At 44.3% G+C, this 24,487-nt stretch overlaps 1 protein-coding gene across 2 annotated transcripts in view; it reads right to left on the bottom strand.

Annotated features, from left to right (window-relative positions):
• Positions 1-24,378, bottom strand: part of LOC139677629 (arylamine N-acetyltransferase, liver isozyme-like) — a 40,056-nt gene extending 15,678 nt beyond the window's left edge. The window contains exon 1 of one of the 2 annotated variants that reach the window (XR_011698888.1): positions 24,337-24,378. The gene's annotated coding sequence lies outside the window, so the exon portion shown is untranslated. The remainder of the gene's footprint in view (positions 1-24,336) is intronic. The other variant, XM_071567767.1, reaches the window with a different exon arrangement.
• Positions 24,379-24,487: the final 109 nt, after the last annotated feature.

The following is a 24,487-nucleotide window of genomic DNA, read 5'->3' as shown; positions in this document are numbered from 1 at the left end:
GGGGACACAGGTGTGACTTCCAAGTGGCACTGCAGGGACTTGTGCACATGTAAATACACTTTTCACAAGTTTTTTTTTGCTTCCCCAGTATGTCCACAGAGGCATTTATAGCACAAATTAATGTGCACCACGTGTAGGTGTATGGAAAAGAGGAGAGATGAAGTATCCACACCTGGAGCAGGAGGGGAGCAAATGGAGCTGGGAAGAATTGCCTGTGGATTTGCTGGCTGGCACCCTGCACACTGCAGTATCCAAGAGGGATGGAAGGAGGAATGCAGCCCTCCAGGGGGTGGGAAGGACTGAAAGCTGGGAGCAGATTTTAGATTAGGTCAGTGCAGGGAGTCGTATTCTGGAGTGCAGAGTGGGGAAAGAATTTCAAGGTAAATTGTTATAGCTGGTGGGATCTCAAGTCACATCCACTTCTGCATCGCTTAGGTGGGAACTGAGTGAATCTTATAAAAAAAATTCAAGTTGCTGAACCTGATCATCATCCAGGAATTTGGCAAGGAGCAGCCCTTTCCAAAAAACCAGCTCCACACCTGCTGTGCTGACTAGCACATTACCCACAATATTATTACTTTTTTTTCTAGCAAGGAGCAATTTGGTCCTTGATCATATGAACACAAGAATGGCCTTTGCTGTGAAATGATGAACCTGATTAAATTGACATCAGCCCTGGGCATTTTCTTCCCATAATGTAAAAGGCAAGTAATTTCCATGCAATGGCAACAGTACTTTCTTTTCCTCATCAAACCTTTGCAAATTGATGCTACACTCAGTTCAGTGTTCCCTCACAGGCAGATGCTGAGGATGCTGTCAGGCTGCAAGATTGTCATCCACCTTCCAAACCTTTATTTAATAGAAGCCGTAGTATGAAATTCTGGTCAAATTGTCCTTGAAAAGTAACCACCTACTTTTTAAGTATCTGGAGACACATCTCTTCTGTTCCTCTATTCAAAATAAATAGACTTGTCATGGAGAAAAGCCTCTGGTTCAGCCACACACCGTGAAGTCCCTCTGAGCCCAAATCTAACAGTAGATTTGTCAGTTCACAGTAATGATATTTTTAATTGCTTTCTCAGCAGTTGTGCTGGGAGCTCAGCCAGCATTGGGTGCTGCCCCTCGTGTTCCAGCACAGCTCCTCCCAGCACAGATCCAGTGGAGTCAAACACGGTGTTGACAGATGCAGTTTTGTCTGGGACCCTAAACCTGGATGGTGATGAAGGAAAGTGCCTTCAACTCAGGAAAGCTTTCTGTTGAAATATCAGAGCTGTGCAAACCCTTTGGGAAATTTCTGAGACATAGCAGGACTCAGCAAAGCAGTTGCAATGTCCTTATTTTTCCCTTTCCAGCTTTCTCGAGGGGCACCAGGTGCTGCCCAGCCCTGCAGGGAAGATGTTGTGAGCAGGTCTGTGAATCCCTCAGAAAGTGAACCCCACCCCTTTCATCATCCATGAGAGCACTAAGGAACCTCAGCAAAGCAATAACCGGTCCCCTCATCTGTCTTTGCCAGGTCTTTACTCAATTTGCAATTATTCTTCTAATTCCTATGTCAGCTTAGCTAATAATTTTCCAGATACCGTTGTATCAACCTACTGAAATGCATCACCTGAAGTCCCACTGCACATTTCTTCCCTGCAGAAAATCAAGTACCTAATCATAGAAACTCAGTAGTTGATTTGGGCTACAATTTTTAATGAACTCCCATTCTGTGGTTGTTGCTCACAGAGTCAGAGGCAGCCACAGCCTCTGATGTGTCTGCATCTGTCTCTCCCCTCCTGCATCTATCTGAGGGAAATTCTCCAGCGGCATCTGAAATTAGACAGTGGGAATGGATATTCTACTTTCAGCTAATAATTGAGGGACTAAACCTGCCTGGCTGCTGGGGACTCAAGGGAAGGGCTTGGAAATTGGCTGAGAGCTTCCTCAACTTTTGTCAAAGCAGCTCCTGAATGTTTCATCATACAAAAATTTGCCTGTATATATATATGGCCACAGTGATACTCTGTTTAAATCCCCAAAATCAATTCACCAGCTGCATCAGTTCTCTCTGTTGTTACTCCAGCTAACACATCTGACTTGGTTTTCATCACTGCACAATGAAGATATAAATAGGGAACATCCTGCCCCATCCTCCTCGAAGAAAGAGTCTCTCCAAATGCTTTGCTCATTAATGTACAATTTACTCATATCTAAAAGTACTTAGGCAGGACAGCTGACTGGCAGCCCAGACTGGCTAAGTGGACGTGACTGTGGCCAGACTGATACTCAGAACCAAAAGAAAAAAAAAATTTTTAAACTGTCATCAGTCAATCAGTGACCTGAAGTAGGAAATACTCAATCAACATCACAAAAACAGTGAGTTCCTATTGCTGCCAAGTACAAACCCAAACCCCATTTTGGTTCAAGATGCAAACCTGAATCATAGCACTGATGCCCAGCTGGTATTCCCTCTTTGTTTGATTTTTCCTTAGTGTCTGTCCAGTGCTGAGGCAGAGCTGCTGCCACACCACATATTCCAGCCATGAACAGGTTTCATTTGGCTCTTCCCTCCCTGGGGACCAGCACATACTTTTGGAGCTGCACATCATTTTATTATTTCTATTCCCAGTCTTCAAAACATCGAGTTTCTTTTCTATGAATGTGCTGCAATTTAGTACCATCAGCAAACTCTGCTGAAACTGTGGGAAATGCAGACCTAGGAAAGATCCCTGTGGAAATCCACCCCCAACCCTTCCACAGCACCATCACTTTGCTCTCTGCCAGCCCTGCAGCACTTTCATTCACATAATCTACTGTCATTTGTAGCCCACCTCTTTCCTTTGTCTCCATTAATGATCTGGGGGTTTGTGCTACGTGTCGAAAATACTGACTAATAATACATGTTTATTTTTTCTGCTGCAAGACCCTTTGTGTAATATTAGTGATCACTAGATGTCACTGTAATTTTACTCTGTCTCCAGTCCTACTGAACTGACCTGGCTGCTGAGCTCTAGCAAGTTTGCTTTAAAATCCTATTGAAGAATCTATTAGTGATCAGAAAACTACCCAGCTGCTGTCCCAACAAGAGGGTTTCCTGGGGTGGGAGGGAAGGACAGGTTGAACACACAGGTTTCAGCTCAGCACATGAAATCTTGTTGATTTTATGCTGAATTATGGAATCCCTCGGGTATGTGCCTGCAGCAAATTGGGTGTGCAGCCCTGCAGTGCTCTGGCTGTGTGAGGTTCACCAGGGCTGGCACATCCATGAGGTTCTTCTGCAGATTTCCCTGTAGGTTTAATGACCAAATGCCCTTAAAATCTTGTTGTCTTTTCCTAATAATTAGCCCACTTCTCTCCCAAACACATAGCCCACATTCCTTCACTGTCATCTAAGCAGTCCCATCTCCTTCCTTTTCATCCAGTCATCCCATTCCTACTGTAACTTCAGTTATTCCCACAGGTTTTAGAACTCAGAAAATTCTATAGAAGTATCTTGCCTCTTTCCCTTGCCTTAAAAGATTTTACAGGATGTATTTCTTCAAGGCCAACTCAAATCAGCACTCCCTATTTCCTGAATTGTTGATTTCTCTGTTGTACTCAGCCTTTGGGATAAGGCAATTTAAATATTACAGACCACACTCCTGCACAGGCACACATGGGATTTATTCTATTTTTTTTTGTTTAATTGGAAAATAGGCACCACTGAAATGAGTGGAAATGCCTGCTTAAAAATCACTTGTCTCCATCTGATGACATTATCCAGATCAGCAAGAATAAGACTTCACTCTGTACTCCAGTCCCACTGGGGAATGTGCCAAAATCAGATTGTCAAGAAAAGTCAGTTCTCGGGTGTGCAGCGCTGGCAGCTGAGCCCAAGGAACCAAAGCTCTTTGCTGGCATCTTTTGGTGAGCAGGGAGAAAGGACCAAGGGGCACGACTGTCTCCATGTCCCTGCAGTGGCAAGGGATGGGTGGCAGGGCCTGGCCACGTCCTGGGGAGCTTTGCAGCCAGAAAAATGGCTTTGCTGTGAAGCAATTTCATGAGCCACGATGACAAGAGGGGCGTTGGGGTGATGTGCACTCAGTAGAAGCCAATTGAAATGTCTGTAACAACATATTTCCCTTTGAACTCATCCACTTTGGCTTTGGCATCTGATCTGGTGACAGCAGGTTTTAAAGGCTCAGGGTGCTGCTACTCCTGCAGCAAGAGTTGGGCCATGTGTGCAGGGTGTAATGCCACAAATAAAGGCACCCTCTGGTGTGCTACTTTCACCCAGATTATACAGCCTGTCCACCTCTATTAACCCTGACATTGCTGCTTTAATGCTTCACATTCTGGTACCAACACCACCTCGCTTTTGATGAGCCTTTCTGTTTAGGATTCATTAAAGAGAACTTATATGAGCAACAATCTTATGGACAAGCAATTTTTTTTCTGTGGAGCCACCAGAGGAGACTTGTTGGTTCCTATGCTGTCAAACACCTTTTGTCTTCTGTCTCAGCCACAGCATAAAAAGTCCTAAATTTCTGTTGAATTCTGTTAATTAGCTGAAGTGACACAGTTCTCGCTTTACAAACTCTCCTCACCCAACTGCACACTCCACATTTTGTCTGAGGAGTAACAGCAACAGACAAATTAGAAGATAAAGAGCCCATTTAAAGTTTGCCACTAAATTTAGACAAATGTTAGGATTGTGCTGCTGACCCTCAAGCATGACTTGGAACCTTGTTAGAACATTACAACCACATCTGTGTTAGATTACTGTCCAGTAGACAGAAGTCCTTGTTAACTGGTAAAAAAGGCAAGGAGGGACAGAGAAACCAAAGGACTAAAGCTGATGAAAACACCTCACTGGATCTGTTCATATACATATAGCAGGAATTGAATTAATTTTCTTATTTCTTTTGAAGGGCCATAAATTACCTTGGAGCCTGATTGTGCATATATAAAATGTGTTGAAAGAGTTCAATTACAGATGTGACAACTTTAAGCCCCATTTAAACATGGGCAACTCCCTACACAAAGAATGTCTCTCCAGGTCATTGACTTACTTCAACGTAATTCAACTCAATCAGGAGACCTTTCAACAAAACCCAACATTAAACTGGTGTCAATCCAAAGTGAGGGATTGCATATTAAGAGTTAGCACACATTTCATTCCCTCAGTTGGAAAACAGATTAATATTACATGGAAAACAGTTCAAAACAAGACTAAAGTTATGTGGAACAACCTTATATAAACATTACTGTAAATCATATTTTTGAACAGATTTAATCTTTGTTTACCCAGAAATATCCCAGAAGACTGACTTGAACAATACAGGGCTATGAATTGGTAGCACAGATTAGTGAAAGCAGATGGTGAGCCTGTGTGGATGCACTCCATCAGAGAAAATGTGGCCATAATTGGATTTATTTTAATTCACTTATATTTTCACTACAGGAGAAATGTGGGTAGAGTTCCTCCTGCAGACAAGCCCTGAGGTGAGGGCTTCCAGGGAGCCTTGCTCTCAACTCCATTTTGAAAATTGGACTTAAATGCAAAAATAACATTAGGTGTTCATAAATGAAAGTGAATCCCCAGCCTTAAAACCTTTATTCATGGTCAGATCTTGCCTCCTTAATTCACTCTGACTGGCACTTTATGCAAGTGGCCTTGAGTGATATAATACTCCCCATAAACAGATCTCACTTATCAAAGTGTTCTGCACAGACAAGGCTGACTGTGCTGGGGATGAGGCCACACTGCTCTCCTCCAGCACGTCCCATTTTCACTGGCTTTGCAGCAGAAGAAGGATACAAGTTCCCAGCAGGAGGTACCACTCCTGCCATGCAGTGCTGAGCCAGGGAAAGGTGGGAAAAAAGCCTTTTCCAACCACATCTGCTGCTGCCTTGGATGTGCTGCATTCCCACCTCTGCAGCCTGAGTTCTTCAGGAATTTTCTTTTCACCTCTTTATTTGTAGGGTTCTTGTATTCCCACAGAGCCTCTCTGCTGTCTGAATGGTACCCAAGCATCCCTTCTAACCTGGGTTCTTGTTGAAAAGAAGACTACTTGCTTTTGCCTCCTAGATGGGTGCTGGTGCTCTGAGCCCTGACTATGCTGAGGGTGCTGGACATGACTGGGAGCAGCCCAGCCAGAGGGGGGAAGGGGTTCACTTCTCTCTGTACTGAGCTGTAATGGGTATAAATATATTCAGTAATTACAGGCATATTGCTGTGCAAACACATAATAATTGCAGCTCTCATTTCTTTATGAATTATACATAATGGGCCAGCCCCATTAAGAGCTGGACCACATGTTGTGCTGACTGGCCGTGCTGAAACCTGCCAACTGCAGCATCACAAGCCTCAGTTTCCCTTATAATTTCCCAAATGTTCTCTCTTTCAAACTGCCCCAGCAACCCATGAGTGCAGGACACGTGTGAGCTGCTGCCCAGCTGCCAGGGACCCTCAGCCAAGCCAGCTGGATGCCACGGGAGCACATGGAGATGTGGGACTGCAGAGCCAGATGGTGTGTGGAAAGGAATGACCTGCCTGGACACACACCTCTGGTATGTCTTTGTCTCACCACATTTCATTGACACTGGTTCTCTGTGTGTGCTTGTTCCATGTTTCAACCTGGCAAATGCTGGCTGGGTGAGGCAATGACCAGCTAAGGACAGGCTGTGGTTTCATGCTGAGGGATGGAGAGCACCCCAGCAGAAACACAGCTTTGTCCCTGGAGCAGTCACTCTGAAATCACTGCTGATTTGTTCCAGCAGAACCCAAATCCAATTTCACTTACCACTACAACAGTCAAAATGTTTCCCCATTCAAGGCATAGAGCAAAGGGCAAGACCAAGGTGGGATCTGTGCTCAGGCTTAGTGAGGGGAACCCTTCCCCAAGCCTGCCCTGGGGAAACAGCTGTCACAAGCCCTCGAACACAGAGGTGTTGCTTCCTTCCTGCAGTGGTTTTTTCAGACCTTTTCTCAGCCATACTTATTTACATACTGCTGATACACATTGGCAGAAATCTCTTCTTGCAGGCTGCCCAAACTGTGTCTTTAAACTCAAATCACATCCCTGTTCCTTGTCTCAGTTCTACTTGGCATGAAATCTGCCTGTGTTGTAGCACTCGCCCCAAATCTTCCAGCTCACAGGGAATTTCCTTTTGGATTTGGTAATTAATACATTATGTTCCTCGCAAAATATTTCTGTAATTGGCCTCAATTTCTCTGACTAGACATCTGCAAACTAATCTTCCTGTAGAAAGTGTGAGCACACAGCCAGTCTGTGAGACCATCATCCACACAGAGCCAGGCAGTGGGAGGTGGGGGGCTGTTCTAAAGGAAAGCAAGGTTTGGGGTACAAAAAGCCACTTTGGTGACATCACCTATTTTTGGTGTCTCCAAAGCATCACAGGTGCTGGGTATGACCAGGAACATGGGGCAGGACTGCTTGGACAGCTGCACCATTCAAAGAATTGCAGCAATATTGAATGAGATGGAGGGTGTCTCTAAATTCAGGTTGTGGAAGTCTGTTGGTCCTGAAAGGCTCAACGTTTCCATCTCTGTTTTGTGCACAAAATGCTTAGATGTGCAGTGAAGGCATTCTCCCCTCTAATGCCACAGCCAGTTCCCAGCAGCCACTAGATGTCACCAGGATTTAACTTGCTTGCTAGTCTATGCCCAAGAGGGGATCAGAAGAAAATAAGAGGAAAATAAGCATTAATAATAAAAAGATACCCACCTATTACAATGAACACAGGGCTCAGAGAAGGGAGAAGTGACCCAGACTCCTGCTTTTTTTGTCCCATCTCTGAGAGGATTTACACAGAACACCTGTACACATGGTATGACTTTTGTATTTGATGGCAGATAGTTTCATATTTTAAAAACTGAGTTTTTCTGCTAAGCATCAGGCTAAAACTGACTTTTGTTAAGGAATTTATGAGATCCCTGTTTAATTATCCAACCTTGCTATCTGTAAAGTTATCCCCCCCCCCCCACTTGGTCATCCTGCCTGGAGAGAAGCAGCTAATGGAGAACAGCATCAACTGGGCAGTAAAGTGGACAAGGGAAGATTCGGGGATGAGATGGACCAAATGGCTCCAAGTACAGACAAATCAGTAAAGCCACTTTTGGGAATTTCTCTGTCTCCAAAATGTGTGAAGCCTTCAGAAAACAAAGGGCTCCATGATCAGCTCAGCTGACACATTTATTTCCATTGACCGTCACTGTTAATCATTAACCTGTAACCACACCCTTCTTAATCTGGGGGATAAGGATTAGACACTGGATTTGTAACCACAGGAGGATCCATTTTATCTCTCACCTCACAGGCACAAAATCATGTAAAGGCAGCCCCAGGTAGAGGTGGGATTTTGGCAGCGCTGGAGCCTGATCCAACTTCCACACCTGTGCCAGCATAAAAATCCATTTTTGCTTTTGGTGATGATCTCCCCCTCCCCTAACACTGAGGAACTGGGGCTACTTCAGGTGTCTGTCCATTAGACATTGAACCTGTGGGCTGGTTTTTAAGATATTAAGATACTGAATTCAACAGGATTCTTTGGGGTTTTTCTTTAAAACCCTGATCCCCACCTGTTGAGTTTTTTTTTAACACAGTTATCTTCATAATCCTGCCCCACTGGTCAAATACCATCACAAGGCCTAACCCAGGGCATCCAGCTCATCCTTGTCCTGTTGTTCTGCATCTTTGGGTCTGAGATGTTTGTGCAAGTCCATGCCCCTCACTTCCACCAAAGCCCAACAACATAAAAGCCCTTCAAAAGGAGCTGAGATATCGACCACAGTTCATGCAGATCCCTGTGAGACTGTCTGGCTTTGGATAAGCCTTGAAAGGCATAAATTACTGTAAATAGGGATCTCTCTGAATATATTCCACAGCAAGATGAAAGTGTCCCCACCCCCATCAGCCCCAGATACATCCCATTTTTCTGCTCAGAGCTAAAGGTTTATATCCCACATCAGTAACTACTGGAGATACCCACGTGTGCTGAAAGGATCATTCCGGGCCTCCTACAGCACAGATTCTTTCAATCTAAAGCTCACTGTTTTCCAAGGAAAGTCAAATAAAACAGACTTACAGCTCTGTCTCAAGACAGCCTTTTAAATTCAATCCAGGGTTATTTTAATTTTTGCCTCATGACACGTAATATATTTAATACAAAAGAAAATATGCCTGGCTTGGACCTTCAGCCAAAGATGACAAGTCCAAAATTCTCTCAAGTTAGAAATATTACTACCCAGGTTATTAGTCTGAGGTTTGGTTTATGATCACTTCTTCCAGCAGTGCTGCTACACTTGGAATTAATTGCAGTTTATTATTTTCTGTAGGGAAGAAGGTGAAGCAGAAAATGTATCTAATGGTGACTTCTTGTGTAAACATAAAAGGAACCCAAGTTTCTTATTTTAATTCCTTCATGAAAGAATATCTGTAGCTTTGTCTCTTTGAATCCTGCTACTCTTTATGGAGTTGATGCAGGTTATCCTCCACTTCACAGCTCTCTTTAGGAAAGAAGGAAATATCCCTCTTTTAGGACTAAGAAGTTCATTTAAATTTCAAATTATCCTCTCTGACAAAATATCTTCAGTTGGTTTTGATAGTAAAACTTGTGTAATACCCAGCAGGACTGGTCAGAACTCACTTCCATAAGGAAGACAAAAAGAAGTGCACCTCTATTTCCCTTAACCCTCTTTTCTTTCTTCCCACACCCCCTTGCTCAGCACATAAAAGATCCCCCTGCCAGGCAGGGAGGGTGATTCTTTACCCTCTGCCCACAGCTCCAACCTGTGATAACCCCTCACAGAGTCAGTCACAGGGTCTCTGCTCAGAACTCAGACATTACTCAAAGTCCTCAGATCTGGGCACTGAGATTTACCTTTTTTATCTTTTCCTTTTTGTTTCCTCCTTTTTTATTTTCCTTTTTTTTTTTTTTTGATCAGGCAGGTGTGTCCTTCCAGGGCCCTGCTTTCTTAAGAAGTGAAAAAAATTTGCCTTTTTATTCCTTATGTCTAACAAGAGGTGATGGATCCTCTCCATACACTGATCACACCATCAGGTGAGAGTGGCCACCAGTGGAGTGGACTCTGTCCCAAGCAATGGCACTGCCAACATCACCAGAAACCTCAGGAGGTGGTCACCTCACTCTGTGAACTCTGGTTCACAACCAACACTTCAAAAACACAACTGCAAATGGCACAGACGGGTAATTCCTTCTCTGGTACATCACCCAGCCAAAGGCCAGGTGTCAGTGCCAGGTGAATGACAAAGAATTTGGGGGCCAAATTTCAGCAACTTGCTCCCCTAAAGCAAGTGCCAGAGTGAGTGATGGGTGCTGGGGAGGTGCAGAGGACCTGCTGCCTCCATGAGTAGCACAGTGGAGCAATGCACCTTGCCATTTCTCAGCCTTGTGAATTAATTAACACCACTTCTTTAGCTTGTCTATTTGCATTAAGCCCAACACTTTGGATGCCCTGATGTGGGTTTTGATACTTTCTTGCTGTTGCATTTGATGTACCTATTTGTGATTCAGCAAATAGTACCTAAGTAATCAATATTCTGTCTGGGTGGACAATTTATTTATCTACAGAGCCACCATATGAATTCAGTTGGTTTACTGGAGGTCAAACACTTTTCATCTTCTCCATGAGCCAAAGAAAATTGAAAGATTTAAACCCCCTTTGAATTCCTTTGATTAACTCAGTGAAAATATCACACTCTTTTTTTCAAGCTCAGAAGCAGAATTATCCTCACTATAAATCTACTTCATTTTGACACATTGATCTCTGCATAATGGGTAACATCAAGTGTTGAGGCATAAACTGGAAGAGGAAGAAGCTGAGGAAGAGTTATGAATGATGCTGTTAGCAATTATCATCCATCCCTGCACACTTCCTTTGGCTCAGTTCAAAAAAAGAACAACAAACCCTAAAATTCATAAGAGCTCCATAATTAGCTGTGGGGGAACAAGGACTGGGTTTCATTTGGGAATTGCATCCCTGTGGCACAAAGCGCCCACACTGAAATGGTACCTCAGTGTTACATCAGTCTCATGCCCACCCCAGCTGGACCAAACCCAGCTGGACCAAACCCAGCAGTGCCACTGCTTTCATCACAGTGTTTGAAAAGCAAGAGAAAGCTGAAATGTGGAGGAAAAGAGAAGCTGAAGACCAGATTTCAGCTCCTTCCTCACGTACCTTGTGCAGCTCCACAGTGCCCCAGCTTGCAGGACCAACAGGAACAGGGAAACCCAGGGACTAAACCAACTGAACAATGAAAATAACATTCTGGATTTCTCATACATCTTTCCTGCTTTCTTCTCTGATGACTTAGTTATTTTTTAAGGTTTTACAGTGAAATTTTAAAGATTACTTAAATGATCCAAATGTTTGCACATAAAAATTGCATCCTTTTAAATAAAAAGCATGACTTAAACCCCATTTAGTTAATCAGGAAATTCCTATACAGATGCATTTGTATCAGTTTTAGTGTCTTTTTCCTAGTTATTTCATTTGACTTGGAACTGATTAATTAAAATAAGCCACTCACCCAATACACTGAGACTTGCATTCATTTAGCTAAATTAATGTGAAAAGTGGAGTCAGGTTAAACAAGGGCAAATTCTTCACGTTGGCAGAACTTCATGGCACTTCTCAGTGTGATTTAGACACTACTGCCCAGGACCACAGAGCCTTCAAATACACTTCATTTAATCAGCCAATCCTTTATACAAGTGAGAACTGAGTTCTTCCAGTACAACCATGGCCTGAGCACCTGGATAAAACAGCCATAAATTTTCCCTGGGTGGTTTTCAGGGATTCAGAGCTGAGATGATGAGAGTTGCAGGGATGGAGGATATGGGATGGGAAGAGCAGATGGGCTCCCACCTCCTGCACTAGGGCAGACTCAAGGAGAACCCACGGGCACAATGTGGGAGAATTAAAGAAATTCTGCACATTGCAACACCAAATCCCAGTGCTGACATGAGAGGGCAGTGAGCTGTTTCACCCCTGCACCTCCTACCCATCCATGCCAGCTCCCTCCTGCTCCACATCAGCCACCCCCAGTCACCTCAGCCAAAAAGTTTTTGCCCTTGCTCAGCTGTCTTCCTCATGGACTAAACAAACCCTGTTCTAGATAAGAGCAGTTTCTGATAAGGGATTTTGTAAGAAAGGTTGAATTATTTTTGTCATTTTTCCTCTGGGTTTCTTTCTCCCCCTCCCTTGTGATGCATAACAAGACTCAACAATCTTTGCCTCTAAAGCACTGTGGTGATTGGACCTTTTCTTGCTGCTCTTTGTGAACAGCCTTTCTGTTTCAACACATCCACTTTGGTGTAAATCTTTCTAGCCTGTATTTCCTCTACTGTTTTAAAGGAATGTCACAGGCACAGCATCAAAAGTCCTCTGAGGATACAGACAGATCAGTGCATACTGCAGGTCTATCTCAGAAATAAATTAGAACAGCTTGAAATTATTTGCTCTCAGAGCAATGTCTTTTCCTGTAGACATTTCCATATTTTTCAATAAGGCTTTTCAGTAACATGCTTGGTACCAATGAAGAGAGGAATACCTGGGAATAAAAGTCATGCAGGTGAACCAGTGGAGCCAGGAGCTGAAGCGTGAGGAAACCTGGTGGGCATCTCTCCGTGGTTCCCTTTGTGGCTTCAGTGGATTTATTCAGTCTTGCTTCATTCAAACACAAGCGATGCTTTTATGCAAGTTGGGTGCACTTTGCAGAGCACTGGCACATGTTTTAACCTCTGGCTCCCAAGAGAAGGTGGGTGTGTGCACATCCCCAAAATGCCATCCCATGGCTCTGCATCTTTGGGCTCATTCCCACTCTCCGTTCATTCAAACTTTCTCACACTTCATGCAATCCCTTTTGGCCACAATTTACAGAAGTTACATGTTTGCAGCATCTCTTGGGGTGTCTGGTTTGTTCCTGCACTGCTGGCTGAGTGAACACCTGCACTGTCTCCTATGCCACTGGACAGCCAACTCTTCCTCACCATCACCAACAGTTCCCACAACAGACTATGCCTAAGAAAATAAGGGTGTTGAATCCTTATTGGACTTTCCCTCATCAGGAAAGCAAAACCAGCTCTCAGCTTTCCTGTGACCCTGCTGCTCCTGCAAACATCTCTGGAGCGGGTAGTGGGGATGGACCAGAGGGATCTCACTGGAGCACACAAGTTGTAGGTATGAAATGCATTTGTCTACACCACAGCAGTAACAGGAGGTTGCAGCAAGGGCAAGGTGGAAGTGTACAAAACAGGGGTAACAAGTTGGCAGCCAGCAGCAAAGGAGGTCATGGCAGTGCAGGATGCAGTCCCCAGCTCTGGGAATGGCCTCACTTCACCAAGCTCTTTTTTATGTCCTTAGATAAGTGAGTGAGTTTCTATTTCCTACCAACTGCCAGGTAATAACAATTTGTTTGCCATCAACCATCTGACACAGGGGTGCTTGGCAGCACCATGCAAGAAAACCGGGGCTTTTGCTTCTGTCAGGCCCCAAGCTAAAAAGAAACAATCTGCCTCAACCCAATTTGGCCATGAAAATGCTTGTGAGGCATTCCCAGCAACCCTGTCCTGGGAGCAGTTTGGCTCTGAAGACCATCAACAGTGTTTCTGACCACCTGATTTTCTGCAACTGGGATAAGATGACTGGCTGATGGTCAAGGAGAGGAAAAAGCAAGAGAGGATTGAAGCAACTTGTAAGTGATAAGTCTCATCTCAGCAAGCAGAACAAGGTGACCTCCATCTTAGTAGCCTGAATGATGTTCTGACAATGTTTGGGGTTTGATTATTTTTTTTAAAGGGATGATCCTTTACCATGTTGAAATACTCTTCCACTGAACCTTTAAAGACATCTCCTGGTGACCCAACTCACAGCTCCATGAATCATCAGACATTCAATCAATCATCAGCATTTGTTTTTCATAAAATAGCAATTGATGTTGTATGTTATTAGTTTCTTGGCACCTTGTAGTAGGCTTTCATCAAAGCAAAATGCTGATGCAATTAGCAAAGGATATCAATTTATGCAGCAATTCACATTATCCCTCAAAGCTTCATTAGCCTCAGAAGCTCAGGCACTGGAGGGGCAATGTGGGGAAGTGCTCTGTTCCCTCCTGCAGCTCAGCCCATCTGCGCTGCTGCATCTCCCACACTGGGCTGCCCTTTGGGGCCGGGAGAGGCAGAGTTGGCAGCTCCTGCTCCACAGCACAGGGACAGCCACTGCCTCCACCAGCCCAGCCCAGCCCAGCCCAGCCCGAGGACCTCCTTGCTCATTTTGCACAGGTCAGAGCTATTGCGTGGGACTGAATGGGTTTCAACAGCCACAGTCAGAGCAGCTGGGGGCATTATTTGCAAGGGAAAAAATAGAACTAAAATTCAAGTTTCTGGTCCCAGAGACAGTCTGGACCTCCTGCTGGTGGGTGATGCTCTGCTGCTGTGCCAGTATGCCCTGACCAACTCATGCTTCTCTTGTTTCCTACAATCACTCCCGTGGTCAACAAGGGATAATTGCCCCATTATTTCACAGAAAAGCCACTGACATCAGCAGAAAGCAGCTGCCGGTGGGATGGAAACCTCACTTTGTGGCCCTTTGCTGGGAAGGTAATTTGGTCTTTAAAACTCTGAACACAACCACCTCTTCATACCTGTTTCATTGCATTTACCAGCAAATGTTTGGTCTCTGGGGTTTTGGTGTAGTTTTTTTTTCTCTTTCAGCTGAATAACTTTTATTATGTTGATCCACGTTGTTGTCTATCTCTCAGTTATTCTGAATACAAGCCTTGCCCTTGACTGCACAGCACAATGAAAGCCTTCAGGTCACAGCTTTCAAAACACTTGATATTGTTTTTTCTTTCTGGAAAGAATAAAAAAATATTAACCTCCCTTTTAGTGCAGAGGAAAGAAAGAAAAGGAAAAAGCTATCAGAGGCATGTCAAACAGACTGGAATTGGGCTGGAAGGATTCTAAGCTCATAGACTCATTTGCACAGCTTGACACAAAAATTAACTCATTTCCCAATTAGCTGAATAATTGAAGTGCATCATCAGATTTCCAGCTACATTGAGGAGACAGATTTACTGGGGAAACCATGGCCATGTAAAACTCTATTTTCCTTTTCCCTGCACATGCAGGTGGAGCTGGGTTGTCCAAACACAGGTACTGCCACAGTGCTGTACCTGGAGGTGAAGGCTCAGGAGGGACCACACAGGCTTGTGCTGATCCTAGACAAGCAAAAAGCAAATGATCTACATGTTCCTACATTCAGATGTCTGATATATCCCAGTGTAAAGCTGATATATCCCACAGGAAACCTATTCTGATGCAAATTCTACTTGATATTTTTCTTAATTATCCTCTTTCACATCCTTTCATCTAGTTTTCAATCTTCTCATTATTCTGTAAGACAAGAGAGCTTAAAAAAAATTAAAACATAATTAATTGTGCTATTTTACTTGTCTACAGTGGCGTACATTGTTGTCTTTTAAAATTTTTTAGCAGCTTGGAAAACAGCAGGAATTAGCAGAGGATTTTCTAAGCAAACCAGTCCATTTAAATTGACTGCATGATCCTTCTGGCTCCATGCTTGAAAATGCAGGAGAGTCTGCTGAAAGAACAGCATTATTGCTGTGCTGGAGGTGAGAACAGGCTTCTGGTAGAGGCGTCAGTGTGGGACTTTGGAGAGAGACACATCCAGTTCCAGCTTCCACAACAGGGCTGTTGTGTGAGCTCAGGTGCATCTTGTACAGACAAACTTGTCAAAGCAGCCACTCACCTGCTGGTGCAGATCAGCACCCATGGGACTCGTGGGCAGGAGCTCATGGAGGGCTGAAGTGCTGACTTGCAGGTTCTCACATTAATGTATATCAGAATTTTGGCATGCATAGACCTTTAAATTAATTGGATCTTAAATTTAATTAGAGGATCACTTTTAGAAGATCAGGTACAAAGAGCCCGATGTGCCTCAGTGCAAATGTCTGTGGCATGGTTGGGTCACCCCTCCAGCTGCCCAGGAAGTCCAGAAAGAAAACAAATCCCACATCTGGCACCTTGTGAGGGAAATTCTAGAGCTGATATTCACTTTTCTGAATCTCACATCCAGGACAGGAGACATAGTTTGGCTCTGCTAGGATTTCTAGGAGCTTTCCTGTTACTGATTTTTCTAAAAAAGTGTTTCAGGAGTGTCTATTGATACACAAATTTACACCCCTGATCCAGCCAAGGGCCTTTGCATGAGACAAAGCAGATTACTTTGCTCTGAAGTCCAAGACACATCCTCAAACCTGCTGGCTTTGCAGGAATTACTCTGAGTGCTCCCTTCAGCTCTCCCTTCCCATCACACCATGCCCATCTGCCGCATGGCAGGATCATGCACAGCCAGATACAGAATGGCTGAACCTCTCCCACTGCCAGTGGGCACAAACTTCAGGAGGAGCCCACAGGGTTCATCAGCCCACAGATGGCCCAAACCCCCAGTGAGCAGTGTGTGCCCATCATCATCAACACCCAGCACTGCTGGCCAACCACAACTTTACCTCATTGAAACCAAGGGCTATTTCTGCAGCACAAAGGGACACCAGGCACTGCAAGGATGCAGTCATGCTGTAAATCCCACCCTTTCTGCTTTTTCATCTGTGTTTTCCTGACAGATGGCAGATTGTTACACAACTGTAGCATCTCCTGCTTCACTGCAGCACTACTTGCCCTTCCAGCTGCATGAAGTCCATCATTGTACAAGCCCTTTGGTGGCACTTGTTGTGAAATCATAGAATATTAGGACTGTCTTTCATATTTCTCTGAATCTCTGCAGAATTGATAAATTTTTATTTCAGGGTAAGATTTGAAAGTATATAATTAAGAAGCACAGCCAGGCAGTCACACAGGTAAAGAAGCAGCAAAAGAAGTTTCAATGTGAAAAATTGAATCTGCCTAGATGAGCCCAGGAGAGGGGTGTGAGGGGTCTGGAGGGAGAGATGCACTTTAATTAATGCTGTCTGATGGGGACCTCTACCTAGAAACAGCCTGAAGGGTATCCTGGGCACAAAGAAAGAAATCAAGAGCCCACTGTCAGGAAAGGATTAGGTGAGAAGGAGGACAGAGCTCTCTCCAGTTTAAACTTTGTGTCAGTAAACTGAGACAGTTTATCTTCATGGTTTCTTTTGGTTTTGTTTAATTCTCACCTATATTTGTATTTAGACATTATGAACAAATACTTAAGTCCTGGTGAGAGGCTGATGGAGTTCGAACCTTTCTTGTTTCCCAGGTGAACACAGATGACCACAAGAACAGACACTGCTGGTGTTGGGCCTTGCCTTCTTCCCTTGCAATGCTTTTTGCTTAGCATAAACAAGTGGGGAGCCCTGGCAAGGCTGTGGACAGCCAGCTGCATCCACAGCAGACTGCAGTGCTCCCCGTGCCTGGGAAGATTTCACAACTTCTCAGTTATGTATGAAATACGATTTAATTTGTAAATTCAAGCCCTGGGTTTTTTGTTTTGTGGGGGTTTTTTCCCTTTGCTTTTACTGTTTACAACTCTCTAGGCTTTCATGAGAACATCCTGTGAATCCCACTCCACACATTCCTGGCAGGAAGCATTTACTCAGGATGAGAATACCCTTTGCTTCAGTTCAGTGCCTTTAGCCCAAGGAGGGGACACTGTGTCTGCAAGAAATGTTGAATGGTTGGCACTTCTGTTTCCTCAAGCCAGAAAGAAAATTTGCAGTCAGTTTCTGTTCAAAGTAATTAAGGCTTTAAGCTGGGACAGTATGTACCGTGATCACCTCCTTAGTACATTCAGATTGGCTCCCACTGTTTTTATCACTAGGTTTAAGTTCATCAAGTGCACAAACAACTTTTTTTAATAAGATAAAGTAGCCCAGACTTGCTCATTACAAACAGCTTCCTATAGACCCATGAAGATGGTAAGAATTACATGCTGCAGGTCTAACCCCACAATACCAGCAATTGGTCACATGTCCAGTCCCAAAAATGCATGTGAGGGCAACAATGTTGTTTTTATAAAAGGAGAAAACTATTCCTACAAAATTACCTGGAAGCTGCAAAGTCCAGAGTCCTTCCCGTGCTTTCTGGAGCTGTAAGATCAGTGCACCAGTAAACACCAGTCTGCTCTGGGGCTGAGTGCAGCCCAGTATTGCCAAGCCTTTGGTGTTCCCCCTGCCTTTCTGGGCTGTGCTCACTGGGCTGAGCCCATCTCTGACACCTTGGCCAGGCACCATCAGGGTTGATGGGAGATGTCCTGCAGCTGACTCTGAATTTCCTGAGCCTGCTGCTCGGGATGCCTCATTAGCTCCTGACAGCACCTCACAACACACCTGGACACTCTGCCTTCCTTCTTAGCATTTTCACCTCTATCATTTAGAGAATCCATTTCACCTGTCCCTCTGGCAGGACACATCAAACTGCGGGTCACCACCTCAAAACACCAGTCTCCCAAATGCAGCTCAGCCATGGAAATCCCTGTTTTCCTTTGGATTTTCCAGGTGTTACCTTCACTCCTCTCCACCCTGATTTTCCTCTTCATCTACCACAGAAAAACAGCTAAACCATCTGCTTCTTTTCCTGTTAAATCTTATGACAACTACATTATTGGAGTTAAAGAGACCATAGCTCAGTTGCAGAGGAGATGTTTTTGTTGGGCAAAACTGGCGTGAATTTTAAGGATTCCTGAGATTATTATTTTTCGTTATTTTGTCTCTTTTCTCACAGCCTAAAGCATCTCTGTGAGAGGATTTATTGCTAAAATTCAGGTGTAAATATGCTGTAAATATTTAGCAAAGAGTAGTAAATTGGTTTGTTAATGTGCTGGGAGAGAGATGCAGACTCTGATTGCTGCCTGAACAGTTTTCCGAGTGGTTGCAGCTGAGCACGCTGTGGGATGTTCTGCTGTCTGGATTTTAGGGGAAGGGGGATTTTTCCAATGAATCCTGCCCCCAGGTCCCCTATATAGTGCTCACAAGAGATGGATTGTGCCCCAGAAACACCTATTTTCCACTTTCATTGCTGCAGCTGCTGAATGGATCGGATCAGGGAGAAAGGAGCCTTGTGTGGTTTGGGTTGGAAGTTGGAAGAAAACTGTTCATGGGAAAAATCAGCGACCAGCTCTGCTGCCTAAAGGGAAATGGGTTGTCAGAGTCACCCTGGACACAGGCAGAGAGCAACCAGCTCAGTGGCATGGAGGGGTCACAGGAGAAGCAACTGCTGTCACTGCTGCTTCCCAAAAGATACAGCAGTATTTGGCACAGAGAAATTCTGTGATGCTGAAACAGCTTGTGTGACAACCCATGGGGAATCCCAGTTCATTAGTGGAAAAATTAAGACACTTAAATGCTTCAGTATTGAAAAACTAATTACCTCACCAGGAATTTGTTAGATGTAGAAACATCCATTAAGAACCAGTAACAACCCAATCTACAACAAAGCTTCAAAAGGTTAAGGAAACCAACCCTAAAGAGCTTCCATTTCCCTGTGGATATATTTGCTTTATCTCTAGGGGCCAGTGCAAGAGCAGCATGTATTGGATGCTGCCCTGGCCATCCTGGTGCAGGTGCCCAGGGACCCTGCAGGCATCACTGGTGCTCTGACAGCATTCCTGCTGAGCCAGTGATGCTGATGGACAGGATCTAACTGCCCATTCCCCACTGGAGAGGCAACATTTATCTCCATTCTATGACTCCACTTCCAGCAATAAATACACTCTGGAGCTGTCAGATGGAGGCAGCTCTAACATGCAAGAGTTGTGCTTCTTGAGCTGCTTCTTCACATTGGCTGTGGCCATTCTGCCTCCTCCAGATGTACAGCCCAACAACAAAGGAATGAGGATTTGTCAAGACCTGCCTAAATCAAGACCAAGCAGCAGCTCTGGGGAACCAGTTTCCGTGGTGGCACATGGGAGTGTGAGACAATCAGACCTTAACAGAAGAGCAACCACAGGAAAACCCTCCTTCATGAGCCCTGTTTTGACTTCTTATCCAGGTGCACTCACTGCCAGAACAGACCAAGCACTATGGAGTAACAAGAGAAAACCAAGAGCAATCCCTACATTCAGTGGATACCAGGAATTTGTGCAAACTTTATGGGGAAAATTAACCCTTCCAGAGACAATTGGCACTTCTAAGCCAATTCCCTCAAAATGGTTGGGACTAACTATTTTCTGGAGGCACTGGGTGTTTTTTTGGAGTCAGATATGCAAAAAGTCTCAAGAGCTGTCACTCAGCTCACACAGACAGGAGAGATCCCCACAAGCTTTTCCTCATAGGCACAAAGATTCACGTCTTCAGCCATTAATCCCCTAAAAGACAGACAGAAGGGTGAAAACATCCCATACTACCATTAAAAGTCTCAGATAACTTTAGAGTGAAAGCCCACAATTCCTTCCCTCCTCACAGAGGAAGTCTCTGATGCTTAGCAATGATTCCAAGAGGATTAAGGCTAATTAATGAAACAAACAAAACCAAAAAATCTTCAAACAAACAAACAAACACAAAAAAATCCACTTCAATCAACCATTCAGCACTCCCTGCTGCTCCTCGGCACTGGTGAGGACACAACCTCTCCCAGGCCAGGATTTCCCTTATCTCCATTGCACGAAACCAGTTTGATGGATTTTAGCTTTAAGCTCTGCCTGGTACGTGGCACATCCATCACGTTGCCCTCACTCGTGCTTAGGCCCCCTGTCCTCTGTGATGCTCAAATGCAGCTGACACCACAGGGCTGGGCTGCTGTGCCACCGCTCTTCAGCACAGCCATCCATTATGGGCCACATGGGCCTGTCACAACGTCCCATTTGCTTCTCCACACCATATGTTAAACCAGCAGGCTGAGCAGAATCATTTATCTTCTGGTTTTTAACACCAATCCATTTTCAGTATTACTATTAGACTGTTCCTATGCTTAAGAATACTTGGAAAATGTTGAGGGAGCAATGGCATGGCCCAAGGTCGTGTTTCTGGGTCACTGCTGGTGAGTGGATCCCTTTTTGGGGATGTATTTGGGAGTTGGTTGGTTGGTTCTTTGGGGTTTTTTTAACCTTTAAGAGCAGTGTTTCCCACTCCAACATCTAAAGCAACATATTTGCAACTGTAGTGGCACATTTGGGGTAAAGGGATACAAACCACACTACATTATTGCATGAACATGCAATTCAAACCACACTCTGAACCAGCCAGCTCCCAACATGAACTTTTACCGCATTTCTACATGATAAAACATTTTCAAAAACGCTGGTTTTAAAGCCTATTATTCCCTTAATTCATCTATGCCAAGCATGCAACATAATTACATTGATGTATTTACATGAAAACAAAACGACTGTTTGCTCTTCTTTCCCCAGTTCATATTCCTAATTAAATTACTCCTTTAGTACTTTATCCTTCAGGCAGTGGATGTAATAGGTTTTCCAGAGAAGTCAGGGATGCTTCACCCCTGGAAGAGTTCAGGTCCAGGCTGGACTGGGCTCTGAGCAACCTGGTCTAGTGGAAGGTGTTCCTGCCCACGGCAGCAAGATGGAACTAGATGAGCTTTAAGGCCCCTTCCAACCCAAACAGCAGGGGAATAAATCACCCTCTGGCTGTTCTCAGATGCCCATCATCTTCATCTCGCCTGCTTTGTTCGCTGTGTCATACACACATCAGAGGTTTCCACACGCTGGCGGATCCCTGTCAGCACTTGCTGCTGACAGTTCATGCCCACAGAAAACCCAGACAGACAACAAAGCCTCCTCTCACAGATTGCTGGTATGGAAATTACTGTGGCTAAAGGCCAATATTTTCTTTTTTTCCATTATGAGTACACCACATAATTCTTTCCCCCAAAGAAAGAGAGCAAAGAAGTTGGCACTGACTGCTTTGTGTGGGCTTGGTGTGGGAACACTGATGTGCTCTGCTTCACCACCACCATCTCCACACTCCCAGGGGTGGGGAAATACAAGATCTCTGTCTCCCATTGCCACCCATAGCCACAGAAAGTAGGTCAAGCTTGGAGCAGCCACCTCCATCCTCCCCACAGCACCCCATGTCAGAACAAGGCTCCCTGGTCCCTGGGTTTCGTGGGATGGGATGCTACAAAACCAAGAAACATGAGTAATTAAAGTAATCAAAGTAATTAAATTTATCACAGTTCACAGTGTCTTAAATAACACCTTTTCAAGTCAGGTATTGAGGGAGGAGGTGGAGAAGGTGTGGAAGACAGAGAGTAGACTGACATGACCACGAGTGTGAGGTGCCAACAGAGCTGAACCTGCCTAAACCCATTTCCTGAGCATCATCATTGTGTCACTTTGTTTTCTTTAGATCTTTCACACTCACACCCCTTGATCTTTACTCTTTCAGCTCTTATTTTGAAATTTGAAACATGTCCTTTGATACCACAAAGGAAAGGTCCCAAACAGAGGAAATGTGTGCAGAATGCAAAACTCATATAAGAAAAAAATTGTAATCAAGAGGTCACTTCTGAAAGACTCTGTAGAAAGAACAACACTCTGCACCTCCCAGAGCTCTCCTCATTTATCAGACTAGTAGCAAAGGCCAAACTGGCTCCATCCTCTGACCATTGATCTGTCCTTACAGCTCATGGCAGATAGCAAGATCCAAATTCTTAGCTCACAGGAGTAGTTTCCAACTTGTCCAGTTCTTTTTCCAAAGGTAAAGGCAGCAAGATGACCAGGGATATAAACTTGAATCATTTAACCTACATATTCCAGGCACTCAACCTGTGGAGACTGTTTATACCACGTAATTACTTTCATACAGGCTGATAAAGTCACATTCATTAGCTTAGGTTACAATGACCTATACAACATGCTTAAAACCCATTTAGCCTATTAAAGGGATTTAAAACTCACTCCTTTCATGAGATGTCAGTGATTCTTGATTTATGGTTTGGTCATGCTTTAAAAGTAAAAGCAATTACCTCTCTTGGTGTAGTAAGAGCCCACTGCCTCAAGGTTGCCAGAATAAATACATCAATAACTGAACAGCATCAGCTCTGATGTTCAGCTTGAGTGACAAAAGCTGCTGAAACAGTGCCTGTGGTGGTGTCTGCACAGCAGGGAGTGCTGCATCACCTGGCAAGCTTTGGCAGGAGCAATTGCACCCCAGATATCTCTCCCAGGATCCACCGAGCAGGGAGTTTCCTGGCAGTGCCAATGCTTTACATTTATGTAGCCTCAGACTTTTGAGAAGTGAAAAAATACCCCACCCAAATTCCATGCGAGCACCAAGGTGTTTTGTTTGAACACTTCTCCTTTGAAGCTCGCATGAGTTTTATTTCAAAGGAATTTAGGTGTTCCTAGAAACAGGGTGACTCTGTGATGCACAATGCACTTGGCTGTTGCATCATTTTAGGAATCCAGCTGACTTCCAAACCACAGACATAAACAGGGGAAACCAGGCAACATCATGTCCAGAAAAGACCCCAGGCCCAACCTCTTCAGGAAAAACATCCAAACTCACATATTTGTCCCAAACATCCTGCAAATACCCTTGGTGCCCAGATAGCTGCTGATGCCTGGCTGTGGACTCTTGGATTCAAGCCAATGAAATGTGGCCCATTTGGGCTGTACTTGTGCAGTGCTGTGCCCAGGCTGGTAAATTTACAGCAAGACCAGCGTGTTTTGATATCACTGAGATCTAAAAGTTCCCTGGAAACATCTTCTTGTTAAAAAGAATATGTACAAAAATTATAATGAAAAAAACCCTTCATACGTGTCAGGGCTTGCACTCAGAGAAACATGGAGGTTAATCCCTGTCTTCTGAAGATAGCACAAAGTGGTGAAATCTGAAATACTTTAGTTAAGAAATAGCGAGACTGATGTTCATGCTCACTAAATTAGACAAAGTGACTCTTCTCTTTCTCCTCATCCTGGTCTGGGGTTTTTACTATTGAAATATTGGTCTGTCCAACCTCCTACAGACCTTGAAAACAGTTTTATGATTAATCCCTGTCCCTGCATGAGTCCATAACCCTCAGAGAGCTCCCCATTCTCCTACGCCACCAGTTTTATCCAACTCAAACCCCCCTGTCAGAGCTCTCATTTGAGCACACTTAAACTTTCTCAACCCTCTCCCTCACCTCCAGCCACATGGACAGTCCCACACATTAACACTTCTTGAAATGCAGAGATGATCCTGTGGAAAACTTCCCCATCAAGGACAGCTGGTGACACAACCACAAAAATGCACAATATTTTAGCTTTTTTCCATAGCCTGCAGTGCTAGGAACATGCATTAGGCATTGCTGCTATCAGGGGCCCCATAAACAGGGCAAAGGGAGCCAGGATAAAAAAGAAAGTTATTAAAAAATTGCTTTATAACTCACCTTCTGTCTCACCAAAGCTGCATATTTTAAAATCAATTCTTCACATGAAGTAAGAGTATGTGTCAGCCACAGTAATGAATGCAGGGAGGAGAGTGGGAGCCCCAGGACACCAGCCAGGAAATTGCTTGGTAAAAAGCACCCAACAGCATTT

The sequence above is a fragment of the Pithys albifrons genome, chromosome 12, assembly GCF_047495875.1.
Source record: "Pithys albifrons albifrons isolate INPA30051 chromosome 12, PitAlb_v1, whole genome shotgun sequence".
In the NCBI taxonomy this organism is placed as follows: Eukaryota; Metazoa; Chordata; class Aves; order Passeriformes; family Thamnophilidae; genus Pithys; species Pithys albifrons.
The sequence above is the reverse complement of the archived record's forward strand: the minus strand, read 5'-3'. Positions and strand labels throughout refer to the sequence as shown.